At 42.1% G+C, this 12537-nt stretch overlaps 1 protein-coding gene across 7 annotated transcripts in view; it reads left to right on the top strand.

Annotated features, from left to right (window-relative positions):
• The first annotated feature begins 789 nt into the window (after positions 1 to 789).
• The window catches only part of MEF2D (myocyte enhancer factor 2D), a 266321-nt gene continuing 254573 nt past the window's right edge, over positions 790 to 12537 (top strand). For 4 of the 7 annotated variants that reach the window (XM_073610215.1, XM_073610212.1, XM_073610210.1 and 1 more), the window contains exon 1: positions 791 to 1096. The gene's annotated coding sequence lies outside the window, so the exon portion shown is untranslated. Of the gene's footprint in view, positions 1097 to 12537 lie in introns of all 7 variants that reach the window. The other 3 variants (XM_073610216.1, XM_073610214.1, XM_073610211.1) reach the window with 1 other exon arrangement.

Raw genomic sequence — 12537 nt, 5'->3', positions numbered from 1 at the left:
GTCATTGAAAGTATATGAAAAATAAGACAAAACACAGTTGTCACCAGAACAGAAAGAGATGGGAAACCATCCAATGGGAGACAGCTGCTGCGGTGACAACCAAGAGGTGATTAATTCTCACTTCCTGTTGTGTCTCCAGGACAGGAAGTGAAGGGGAATCACTACAAGGGGGACACATATGGCAAAAAGAAAAGGGGGGGATGTTTTCTATGGGGACACCTATTCTGGTGACAACTAATGGGGGCTTTCTTCCCACTTCCTGTTGTGTCTCCAGGACAGGAAGTGAAGGGGAATCACTACAAGGGGGACACAGAGGGCAAAACAAATGAAAAGGATTGGCTTATGAGACAAAATGAAGTTTGCAAATATTAAAATTGGGGCCACTTCCTAAAAATATTTAATGGGACAAATCATGCAAGGCTTATGTGGTCATTTTTTAAGCAAATTGCCAAAAACAAATCCTTGCCTGTGCATGTCATTTAAAATCAAGAACAGCAGCAACCTAATCTCACAGCCGCTTTTATTTTTTTGGTAGTCATGTCCCTTTAAGCCCCTCCCCTCCCCCCCTACCAGCACGGCTGTGAAGGGGTTAAGCGCCCGCAGCCCGTCACCCAGGCGGAGGGATTCGCAGCAACACGCCGCAACCAAACCCGCTCCCTCCTCCTCCTCCCTTCTCTCCCCCCCCCCTCCCCGGCCGCGCGCACGCTCGCTCGCTCGCGAAGCCTAACCCTCTTCCCCAAAGCGCAGGTCGGACGGGCAGGTCCCGCCCCGGCAAGGCCCGCCCACCGCCTCCCCATTGGCGGGCTGTCATCGGAGCTCGAGACCGGATTGGCGGGGGCGCTCTGCTTGTCAAAGCCTGGCTCGGAGTCTGCTCGCAGCTGCTTTGCTAGATACGTTGTATGTGTTATTTTTTTTTTTCCTCGCTGGGTGAAAATTGAGTTACATTGTATCCGAGAGAGAAGAGAGAGAGAGGAGAGGAGAGGAAGACAACAAGAGGGGCTCCTCTACTCCGCCTCGTCCCTGTCTATAGAGTGGTGGGGGGATCCGGGAGAACACACTCCCCTCCACCAGATCACAGGAGGGGAGAAACTGGAGGGTAAGTCACCATCATCATCATCATCATCATCACAGGCCACACTGGGCATGCTGGGGTTTGTAGTTCATCACGGATTGTGTCTACATTATATATACACACAGCACTAATGGTGATCACAGGCCAGGCTGGGCATGCTGGCACTTGTAGTTCATCACAGCATGCATCTACCTATATGCTCAACATCTACATACACCCCATATACACACAGACATTTATTTATATATATATATATATATATATATATATATTATACATTACTGATGCTGATCACAGGCCAGGCCAGGCTGGGCTTGCTGAGACTTGTAGTTCAGCACCGCATGCATCTACCTTATATGCACACACGAACAATAGATCTATATACACATATGATATAAATATATATCTATATACACATATAAAAAAAGTATACACACACACTGTTCTATATTCATATATTATTTCTGGTGCTGATCACAGGCCAGGCTGGGTTTTCTTGGACTTCACATCATGCATATATCTATATACACACAAATATAAATTTTGTATGTGTGTGTGTATATATATATATATATATATTTTTATTATGAAGTGTGTGTGTGTATATACTGTATGTATATAATATAAAAGGAGTACGTGTGTGTATATATATATATAATTTTGTGTGTATTTTGATAAACTACAAGTCCCAGCAAGTCCGGCTTGTGATCCCAGCATCAGTAATGTCAGACAATTAAAAAAAAAAAAAAATATATATATATTTTTTTAATTGTCTGACATTACTGATGCTGGGATCACAAGCCGGACTTGCTGGGACTTGTAGTTTATCAAAATACACACAAAATTATATATATATATATACACACACACACACACGTAATAAAGTACCTGTAATAAATTATATATATATATATAATTTATTACAGGTACTTTTATATAGTTCCATAAATTTACGCAGCGCTTTACATGTATATTGTACAGTCACATCAGTCAATACCCTCAAGGTGCTGACAATCTCGAACTCACATTCCTACATACACAGTATCTAAGTATCTATCTATCTATCTATCTATCTATCTATCTATCTATCTATCTATCTATCTATCTATCCTATAAGCCCATGGGCAACTACAAGATTCAGCATGCCCCTCTCCTGGTCCATTAAAAAAAAAAAAAATATATATAAATATAAATAAACTTTCTCTAGTAGGTGACATTTTGTTAGGCCCTGGTGGCTTAGAAGAGGTAAAATCTGTCACTTTGATCCAGCGATCATTTCATCATCCAGATTGGTTGAAATCTGTTTCGGGCTGCTGGGAAATAGTTAAAAGTGACAGCGCCAGCATGGGACGGCTTCTTGTTCTACAATGGCTGGAGGAGTTAACTGTTCTGTGTGTATACAGTATGTATCTGTGTGTATGTTTTTATTTGTTTTTGTGTGTTCTATCAATCTATCGAGATAGATAGATAGATCACAATGACTGGATGTGGTAACTGTTTTTGGTTTTAAAAAAAAAAAATCATTTTATAGGTACTGTCACTGTACTGTCTGCCCCCATGTTGTAAAGCAAACTGTTGGCTCTATAAAAATCCTGTATAATAAAAACAATAGGCGATCTATAATCAATCATCTGTTCACATTTGCAGGGAGTGGGGGGGGGGGACTCTTGGGCATGAGGGAAGCTATCTCAGCTAATCAAGAATAAAATTTGCAGGTCCAGATCCCTTTTTCCTTTATTCTTCTCTTAGGCCTCAGTGGTCAGGAAGGGCTTAGTAGTAGCTGTCACTATTACCAGTGTGACTCTTGCCCCAGTTCCCGCTCCCTACAGATCTGATTTGGGTTGCAAGGAAAGGGTTAAAAGTGATAGTAGGGGTTGGAAGACATTGGATGGTGTCTTCAACCACGATGGCTGGAGGTGTTTACTGCTGTATTTTGTTCTATGCATGTATGTGTGTGTGTGTGTGTGTGTGTGTGTGTGTATGTATATATATATATATATATATTATAATCGATCATCTGTGTTCATTTCTAGGGAGGTAGTGCAACTGTCATGGCGCGGGGGGGGGAGGGTTAGGGTTTTTTTCTCCGCTAATGAAGAACCATTACCAGAATCTTCAGATCCAGATCTCTCCCTTTTTTTATTTTTATATTTTTTTATTTTAATTTTTTAATTATTTTTTATTATTATTTGATTTTTCTATACTTGCTTATTTAGGCCTCGGTGGTCAGGAAGCAGTTAGTCGCTGTCACTTTGTCTCTTTCAACCCAGTTTTCCCTCCTCCTTTAGATTTGTTGTGATCTGCTCCAGGCTTCCAGGAAAGGGTGACAGTGACAGAGCCAGCATGGAATTGGTGTCCTGTACCAAGATGGCTGGATGTGTTTAAATATATTTTTATATTTATATGTATATATGTGTGTGATATATATTTATATTCTTCTGGGGGTGCATATAGGTAATCTATAATCAATCATCAGCTTTCATTTGTAGGGGGGGAGAACAACTTTCGGGGTGTTGGGGGTTTCATATATGCAGTTACTATATGCAGTTCATGATCTTTTCTTTTATACTTGCTCTGTCCGATCTCCTAGGCCTTGGTAGGCGGGAAGGGGTTAATGGCTGTCACTTTGGCTTTTTCCAATAGGTAACCCCTCCCCCTTTTCTTGATTTTGTCATAATCTGTTTCCGGCTGGGGGAAAGAGTTAATAGTGACAGTAGGGGCATTGGATGGCGTCTTGATGTACGATCACTGAAGGTGTTCAAATGTTTTGTATGTATTATATTTCGAACTACATATATACATACTACATACAGTATATATATATATATATATATATATATATATATATATATATATATATATATATATATATATATAATCTATCTCTGGGTGAGCACATACAGTCTAGAATTTTTGGGGGTACTACAAGCCTCAGGATGTTGGGGAGTTTCCTCAACTAACGAAGAAGCAATTTTCAACCCATTCTCTTCCTCCTCCTCCCCCCCCCCCCCCCTTTTTTTAAAAAAAATTAAACTTCCTCCGATCTTGTAGGCTTTGCTGGCCAGGAAGGGGTTACAATGACAGCTCCAGCGTGAAGCAACATTTGCCTGAATCCGGTAAATTTGGGTCAGATTGGACCTGTCGAGAATGTGGGAGCAGATCTTCGAGTCGGATAGACCGAGGCCGCAGGGTGGGGTCTCCTCCTTTCGAAAAAAATTTCTGCACATTTCCAATGAGCCTTGGGTGCCCAAAGAAGGGCCTGTGGTGTCCCTTTTAAATGCTTCTGGACTGAGCGTCACGGTATGCCTGGACGGGGTGGATCACCGGACGCCGGTCACAGCAGGAAAAACCGGGACTACCGGGATAGTGCAAGCTTCCGAAGATCCCAGACGAGTCCTAAGTTCAAATGTATGCACTGATTTCTATTATTCTTTATCGTCCTTGCTCTCGGTCTTTGTCTTTGAACTGAGCTCCCGATACCAATGTTTCCTTTTGGAGTGGTTTTTAATGAGTGTTTTTTTTTTTTTATTTGTTTTTCGTTTTCACGAATGGAAGGCAACATTTTTTACGTCAAATATTCAGCATATAGTAAAAAATTTTATTTGGCCGTACTAAGGCGGTCAAAACATAAGAGATTGGAATTGTCTGCATCATTTTTTAACTTTTTTTTTTTTTTTAATTTGTATGTTCTGAGACCTGGCAGATACCAGTAAACATATGGGTGTATTGTGGGGGGGTTGTGCTATTGTTAAGTGCTGAAGGGGTGTCTATATACAGCATGACATTTGTAAGCAAAGCAACATGTTGGCTGCAGTGATTGAGCTGTCTAGGGTACTGAGGGTCACAATTGTTATTGAGTATAGACATCTACCTACACTTTGGTAGATCTTTTCAAGTGCCATTTTATCTTGTAGATTAGATTCCCAACATCTCTGTGCACTTTTCCGCTTGCGTTCTCAATGTGGGTTAAACCATCAATAAGCTCTTTAAAATGTTGATGCATCAGAAAAATTGGTTGTGAACTTTTTCACCCAATGGTGGTTGTCCAGATATGATTTTTTCACCCAACGTTGTTGGGATATGATACTTTTTCTCCAATTGTGAAGACAAAAACCTTTTCACCCATGGCTCATCATCCAGATATGAACTTTTTTGCCCAGAGGTCATCGTCCAGCTATGACTATTTTGCCCAATGGTTGTCATCCAGATATGAACTTTTTTTACTCAATGCTCCTCCAGATATGAACCTTTTCCCCAGTGCTCATCATACAGATATGAACTTTTTTTCCTCGGTGCTCCTAGTCCAGATATAGACTTTTTTTTGCCCAAAGGTTGTCGTTCAGATATGACTTTTTTTACTTATTTTTTTATTTTTTTCTCCCAATGGTTATCTTTTTAGATATGACATTTTTTGCCCAATAGTTGTCCAGATATGAACTTTTTTCACCCAACATTTGTGATCTGGTTAGGAACCTTATCACCCATGGCTCATGGTCCAGATAAGACCATTTTTGCCTATTGCGCCTCGTCCAGCTATGAACTTTTTTTCCCCTGCAGTCATCCTCCAGACATGCCTATTTCGCCCAATAGTAGTTCACAAATTAACTTGCTCATGTCCAGCTATAACCTTTTTTTGCCCAGTGGTGGTTGTCCAGATATGAGCTTTTTCACTGAACACATCTAAATATGAACTTTTTTGCTCATCGCTGGTCTAGATATGAACCTTTTCTGCAGCGCTCCTAGTCCAGATGTGAACTTTTTTGCCCAAATGTCGTATTCCAGATATTACTTTTATTTTTGCCCAATGGTTGTTGTATACATATGAACTTTTTTGCCCATTGCTCATCATCCACATATGAACTGTTTTGCCCAGTGCTCATTGTCCAGATATGAACTTATTTGTCCAGTAGTTGTTGTCCATACATGAACTCTTTTGCCCAATAGTTGTCCAGTATGAATGTTTTCACCCAATGTTCCTCATCCAGATATGAACCTTTTCATCCATGGCTCGATGTCCAGATATATCATTTTTTTTGCCCAGTGCTCCTTGTCCAGATATGACTTTTTTGCCTAATGGTGGTTGTTCACATTTGAACTTTCTCACCCCTTGCTTATTGTCCAGATATGAACTTTTTTGCCCAATAGTTGTTGTCCAAATATGAACCTTTTTGCTCTGCACTCGTCCTGATATGAACCTTTTCCTTAGCGCTCATTGTCCAGATATGAACTTTTTTTTGCCCATGGCTCATCATCCAGATATGACCTTTTTCGATCATAGCTCGTCGTCCAGGTATGACCTTTTTATTACCCAGAGCTCCTTGTCAGGATATGGGTGTTTTTTTTTTTTTTTTTAATGCCCAATGTTTGCTCTTTACACATGAACTTGTTCAGCCAATGTTAATCATCCAGATATGACCTTTTTTGCCCATCACTCCTTCTCCTGATATGAACTTCTTCTTTTTTTTTTTTTGCCCAGTGCTTGTCATTCAGAGATTAACTTTTTAGCTCAATGCCCAACTTCCAGTTTAGAACAATGGCTAACCTGTGTACATATATGCGTCAGTGCTGCCAGGCCCCTATAAAGATTAAGCAGCAATGCTTTAATCGTGCAAACACTATGTACTTTGACGGATGAAGGTAAGGAGGACCCTGGTGCCCTGCATATGATCTGTCTGTTCTCAGGCCTGGTGGAGAGGGATGTGTTGCCAACTGAAGGTGTGTGCTGTTCTCTCAAATCTGAAGAACTTGTGTGTCTCCAGACGTCTTGCTCTTCAAGTACTGTGACTTGGGGGGCTTGTAAATCCAGTCCAGCTGTGAGTGGTGGATCACCTACCTCTGCCCAAGAGCATGCCGGAATATTGCCTGTGTTGGATCGGTTATGATTTTGTATTTACTTATGTTGACAATCAGTGGACTTTGGCCTGCAGGGTCAGGCCTATCTCACAGTTTCGTAGTACTTGGCACTTGTCTACCTGGCGCATGCTCCTGTCTTGTCAACATTATAGATTTGTTCCTCGTTTACTAAAAGGTGGCGTCCTCCTTCCTTTTTTTTTTTTCTCCACCAAAATTGGAATGGTGATTGGCATACGTACTGTAGTTCCATGTTGAATTTTTTGGGACACCTGCACAGAAATGATAACCTAAGGCAATCTGAGGATGTTGGCTTTGGGATAGGATATAAATACTGCATTTGGAGACTTGTTTTGGAGCGTGTAGTCTCTTAGGCTGTTTCCTTTATCTCCTATTCCCTACTTACCCTCTGTGTGGAAGCAATGGTCTCTCTGCAGAGGTTCCTCACACCCCATCTGGTAAGGTAAATCTAGAGATCTCCAAACAGCAGTGGGCATGAGCCTTGTGAAAACCATGGTCTCTCTGCAGAGTTACAACACACTCCACCTGCTAAGGCATAGCCAGGGATCACCAGTCAGCAGTGGACATGAGCCTTACTGAAACCGTGGTCTCCGGCAAAGGTTCAGCACACCCTACCTGGTAAGGTAAAGCTAGAGATCTCCAATTGACAGTGGACATGAGCCTTGCGAAAACTATGGTCTCTCTGCAGAGGTTCAGCAGACACACCTGCCAAGTCAGTGATGGAGATCTCCAATCAGCAGGAGTCACAAGCTTAGTTGATTGCAGAGCTTATCAGTATGACTCGGCAGGGGAGCGTGATGAAACTCGGCAAAGAGACCCCACTGAATGCAAGGGTCGTTCTTTGCAGCATGTTGGCAGGGGACAGTCTTTTCTACTTGGGCTGTTGCTACTTTCTAAAGAAAACAAGACAACATTTTTTATTTTTTATTTTTTTTTTTTTTACATGGCTTTTGTTTTGATGCCCCTGGAATGCATTTGGCTGAAACTGAACATTCAATTGGGCTTACCGCCTGGCAGACACTGCACTGCCGCTGCCCGCTTGCCAAATCCCAGCCATGCAAGATATGGTCAGTATTGCATGTGACCGCACTGGGGCCTGGCCATTGGCTGAGTACGGTCTGTGTTCCCTCATACCTAGAGGTGCATGTGGCAACGCTAAAGTTAAGGCAGGAAAGGTGGGAAGGGGTTTCAATTTACAGGTTTGTTTTACTCGTGGAGTAGGCATTTCCTGACCCTGCAGATCCTTTTCTGAAACGGCCACACCCACGAGGAACCCATCTCACCAATCAGCTGTTTTTTGCAGCTAATACGCTGCAAAAAACACAACTTTATCTAATTAAACCATGGCCTACCCGTGTCCTCTCTCCTTGGGTGGTAGAAACTGAACTTTGACATGCATCACTCTCAAATATATATATATATATATATATATATATAATGTGTGTATTACATTTCGTATTGAAGTATTTTTGTAGCAATAATTCCCTCGTTATGTACTCAGATGCAATTGTTTTAAGTAATCCTGCAAGGCTTAAAGAATGTCTGTTTTTTTTTATTGGTTCATGTTTTATGGAGACCTTTACAAGGTTCACATTATGTGCACACGCCGAGCCCAATCATGGGGGTGTTGCGTGTAAGTGGATAGCATATGATGTGGTTCCATGTGGGATTATTTCGCAACGCCTCAATTTTAAAAAATTTTTTAACGATGTGCATTTTTGACGTTTCATTCAATCTCGTCTGTCATGACAGGATTACAGTCAAACCATTATTTGTCCATCTATTTATCGATCTGTCCAATCTCTAATTTCATCTCTGGTTGGGTGATTTATCCAAGCTGTGCCAGGCAGTATCTGTGTTTCTGTCTATGTACACTTCAGTTTGATATTTAATTCATATGTCTCTTCTGGTAAACCGTTTATGACCTCCTATAAATCTTGCCTTGCTTTGATACAAGAACACAGAGTACTGCGCCTAACTCCTCCGCTGCAGAAAAAAAAAAGACGGTGAAGGTATTTTCATGTGATTCACATCTGTGTCAGTGTACCAGCAAGCTTGCCTTGCAGCACCAGGATCTTGGGTTTGATTGCCAGCATTGACACTATGCCAGTGTTTGCCTTGATGGGATTGAGTCCCCTCCATTTTCAAGCCGATAGGATGAGGGGTAGGTGGTTCAGGGGGATAGGGACCTATTGGAAGGTCCATCCAAACTGTATAGCTGTTGTAGGGTTTTGCAGTATAGGGCTAAGCCAGCGCTGAGTGGTGGGCTCAATTCCCAAAAGGGGCGCTCTGCTTTTGGTATGGTGCTCCTCATCTGTTTTTGTGTTGGCCTCCTCCTGGCTCCCAACCAAATTGTTCCTCCGGAGTGTGCTTGGGTAGGACTGTAGTTGAGACACTGGATTGTACGCTCTTTTGATTACAGTGGTTGTATATCTGAGATACCTGTCTGTTTAGGTGTCTGTCTATGGCAGCATTTCTCAACTTTTTTTACCCCAGAGGAACCTTCAGGTCTCACGGAGCCCCTGGTTACTCTATGGAGGGGTCATTGGGAAAATGCCCCTTTTTATATTTGTGGCAAGAATACCCTCTCTCCTTACAGTGGTGGCCAGGGGGACACCTTTTTCAGTCATGCTGCCAGCTCTGCCAAGTGGCATTGGACTTGGAACTATGCAAGCACCATCAGGTGGGGGGGGGTCAGTTAGGGGTTTCTTCAGCTGTGGCTAACTTATCCCTGGAGGAACCCTGGTTGAGAATGGCTGCTCTATGGGGTTAGTTTGTAAAGGCACCAAATTTCCAAGAGTCCAATATCTTTTAATGATGAAACTGGTTAATGGAAAGAAGGTGTAAGTCAGCCAACCCGATATGGATCGCTCCCGAAACGTGTTGGCTGTTTTTTACATTCTTGCCATAAGCTCTTTTTCACTAGAAGATGTCAGACTCTTGGGCATTTTGTGTGGCCATCCTATTGGTTAGTCTACATGTGGATTCTTAATTTGGGTGACCCCATTTCCCAAGGAGCCCCCTGTTTTACGAGGAGCTGCCAAATTGGAGTAGTTGGGCCCAAGTGACGACTACTTTATTGTAAACTAGTTTCCAGTAAGTTGCTTCCACCTTTCCTATGGAGTCTATTTATTAGTGTTTTCGATGTTATCAATTAGAAACATGTATGAATATTGGTTGAAAGTTGGGTGAAAATATTTGATATTTGTCTATCTGTCCATGTGATCAATCTATCATGACTAGGACTCCATAATATGATGTTATATCAAATTTTAATAATAAAAAGATAAAGCGGAAAATATATACAGTGCACAAACCCACTGCAACCAATTGGATATTGGTTAACTGAGTAAAATAAAATTTGGTTGGCCACTGCATGCAACTGCTAATGGACCCGATTCTTAGAAGGCCCTACAGAGTGTATACATTATATGATATAATGACGTAGATATGTTTCTCAGTGTTTTTTTTTTTTTTTTTCCCATAATTTCCTCTTCTGTCTGCAGATAGACTATATACTCTGTAAAATGATCTGAGATATTTGCATGTTTTCTTTATTGGGTACATTTATTGCGTCCCCCCCCCCCCCCCCTTTTGTTTTTTTTGTGTTTTTGTATTACTTTCTTGTGGCATGCTTGGTTTTGATCATGCTTATGGAGTACAATTTTTTTTGTATTAATGTTTGCAATTGTTTTGAAGCACAGTAGACTCATGCTACTTATAAAGCAATTATCTTTCCCATAATCATCCTCTAGGGTGGTTCACATGGAAGTCGTGGCCACCTTGTTTGATGCAGAGGACTTAGTCGTCATAGGAATCTCTTCCCCCGTATAAATATATTCAAGATTTGGCTGTCCCTCAAATATTGGGCCAACCTGTTGTATGTCTATCCAATCTGGGTTTAGTAGTTGGTCAGATACCGAAGGGAGAGCCATAACTTAAAGATCGTGTGCCCAGGACTACTTTTTTCAATAATCCTCCAGGATGTTTCACATAGAAGTCCTGGGCAGCAAGTTGGTGAAGGGGACTTCGTTATCGTAGGAATCTCTTCCCCCAATTTAAATATCTTGGAGTTTTGCCTGTGCCTTCAACATTTGCCAACGTCTCTCAGGATTGGTACAAGCTACTTAACCCAGATCGGATGGACAGCCAACAGCATGGTCCAGTGGTGAAGGGACAGCCAGAACTCCAAGACCATGTGCCAAGGACTCCTTTTCCTAATAATCCTGGGTACATGGTCTTTGAGTTTCTTCAGCGTTGGACCATCTACTTAACCTGGATCGAAAGGGCCTTCAACAGGTTGGTCCAGTGTTGAAGGGACAGTCAGAACGCCAAGATCTATAGGGATTTCTACGATGACCAAGTTTCCCGCCCCAACAAGGTGCCCAAGATTCCAACATAAGACATCATGGAGAATTCTTGGAAAAGGAGTCAGCATTGGCCAACTGATTGGAGGTTCATCCAATCCAGGTTTAGCAGTTGGTCTAACGTTGAAGGGACAGCCAAAACTCCAAGGTCATTTGTCCAGGACTCCTTTTCCAATAATCCTCCAAGACTGTTCATATGGGAGTCCTGGGGATATAGTCTTTGAGTTTTGGCCGTCCCTTCAGCATCCGACCATCTGCTAATCACAGATCAAATGGACCTTCAGCAGGTTAGTCCAATGTTAAAGGGACAGCCAAAACTCTGAAATATTAAACAAGGGAAGGGATTTCTAGACGACCAAGTCCCCTGCACCAACAAGGTGCCCAGGACTCCCACATCAACAGTTCTGGAGGATTCTTGGAAAAGGAGTTATCAGGTTTTGTGATGAAAATAGGCAAACAGTGATCTTGAAATGTTTTGTTTTTTGTTATGTAAGAAGCTCCAATGCCACAAATGTCTCTGCTTTTCTGCCTGCTACGTTCATCTTCTGATATCAGCTTGTACGTGGGAAAGGTTACAGCCCTTTTTGTCATTTATGCTGCCCGCTGGAGTGATTGATTGTGTTTTTTACTTCATTGAGGGTCATAAATCCTGTTTATGTTCCCCCTGAGGGATGCTGACCTGGCAGATAGGAACTTGAACCTACTGTATGGAGCCTCTCTCCTTTGGAATCCAGAGTTCCCTGACATTTGCCTATACCTGAGACAGGTGTTTTTGAAGCGGAGATGCTTAGCCAGTGTCTGGGACCTTCCTGGCCTGGCTTAGCAGCCGTAGCCTTGTAGACGGCCTTGTTAGGATTATCGATACACAAACCATCTGCTGACTGTACACAAAATCAATGGGTAAAATGCTAGTTGTTTAGGGATCGTTGTATTTCTGCTCAGAAAGTTGCTTAACCAAGTCCACTCAATTAATTTTTAATGTCAGATGTAAATAATCCAAGGAGCCAGGTTGAGCAATCCTTTCATAGTGCCTCTGGATGGGACTGCAGCCATAAACTCCAGGCAGCACTTATGAAAACAGGGAGGATTTTTTGTTGCAATGTTCTGACACTAGATGATGCCTTCACAGTAACCTGTGACATACCTGGTCCTGTGTACGTCACAGTTGACCACTTCAGCCCCGGAAGGATTTACCCCCTTAATGACCAGGCCATTTTTTGCGATTTA

Source organism: Aquarana catesbeiana, linkage group LG13, assembly GCF_042186555.1.
Source record: "Aquarana catesbeiana isolate 2022-GZ linkage group LG13, ASM4218655v1, whole genome shotgun sequence".
NCBI lineage: Eukaryota > Metazoa > Chordata > Amphibia > Anura > Ranidae > Aquarana > Aquarana catesbeiana.
The sequence above is the reverse complement of the archived record's forward strand: the minus strand, read 5'-3'. Positions and strand labels throughout refer to the sequence as shown.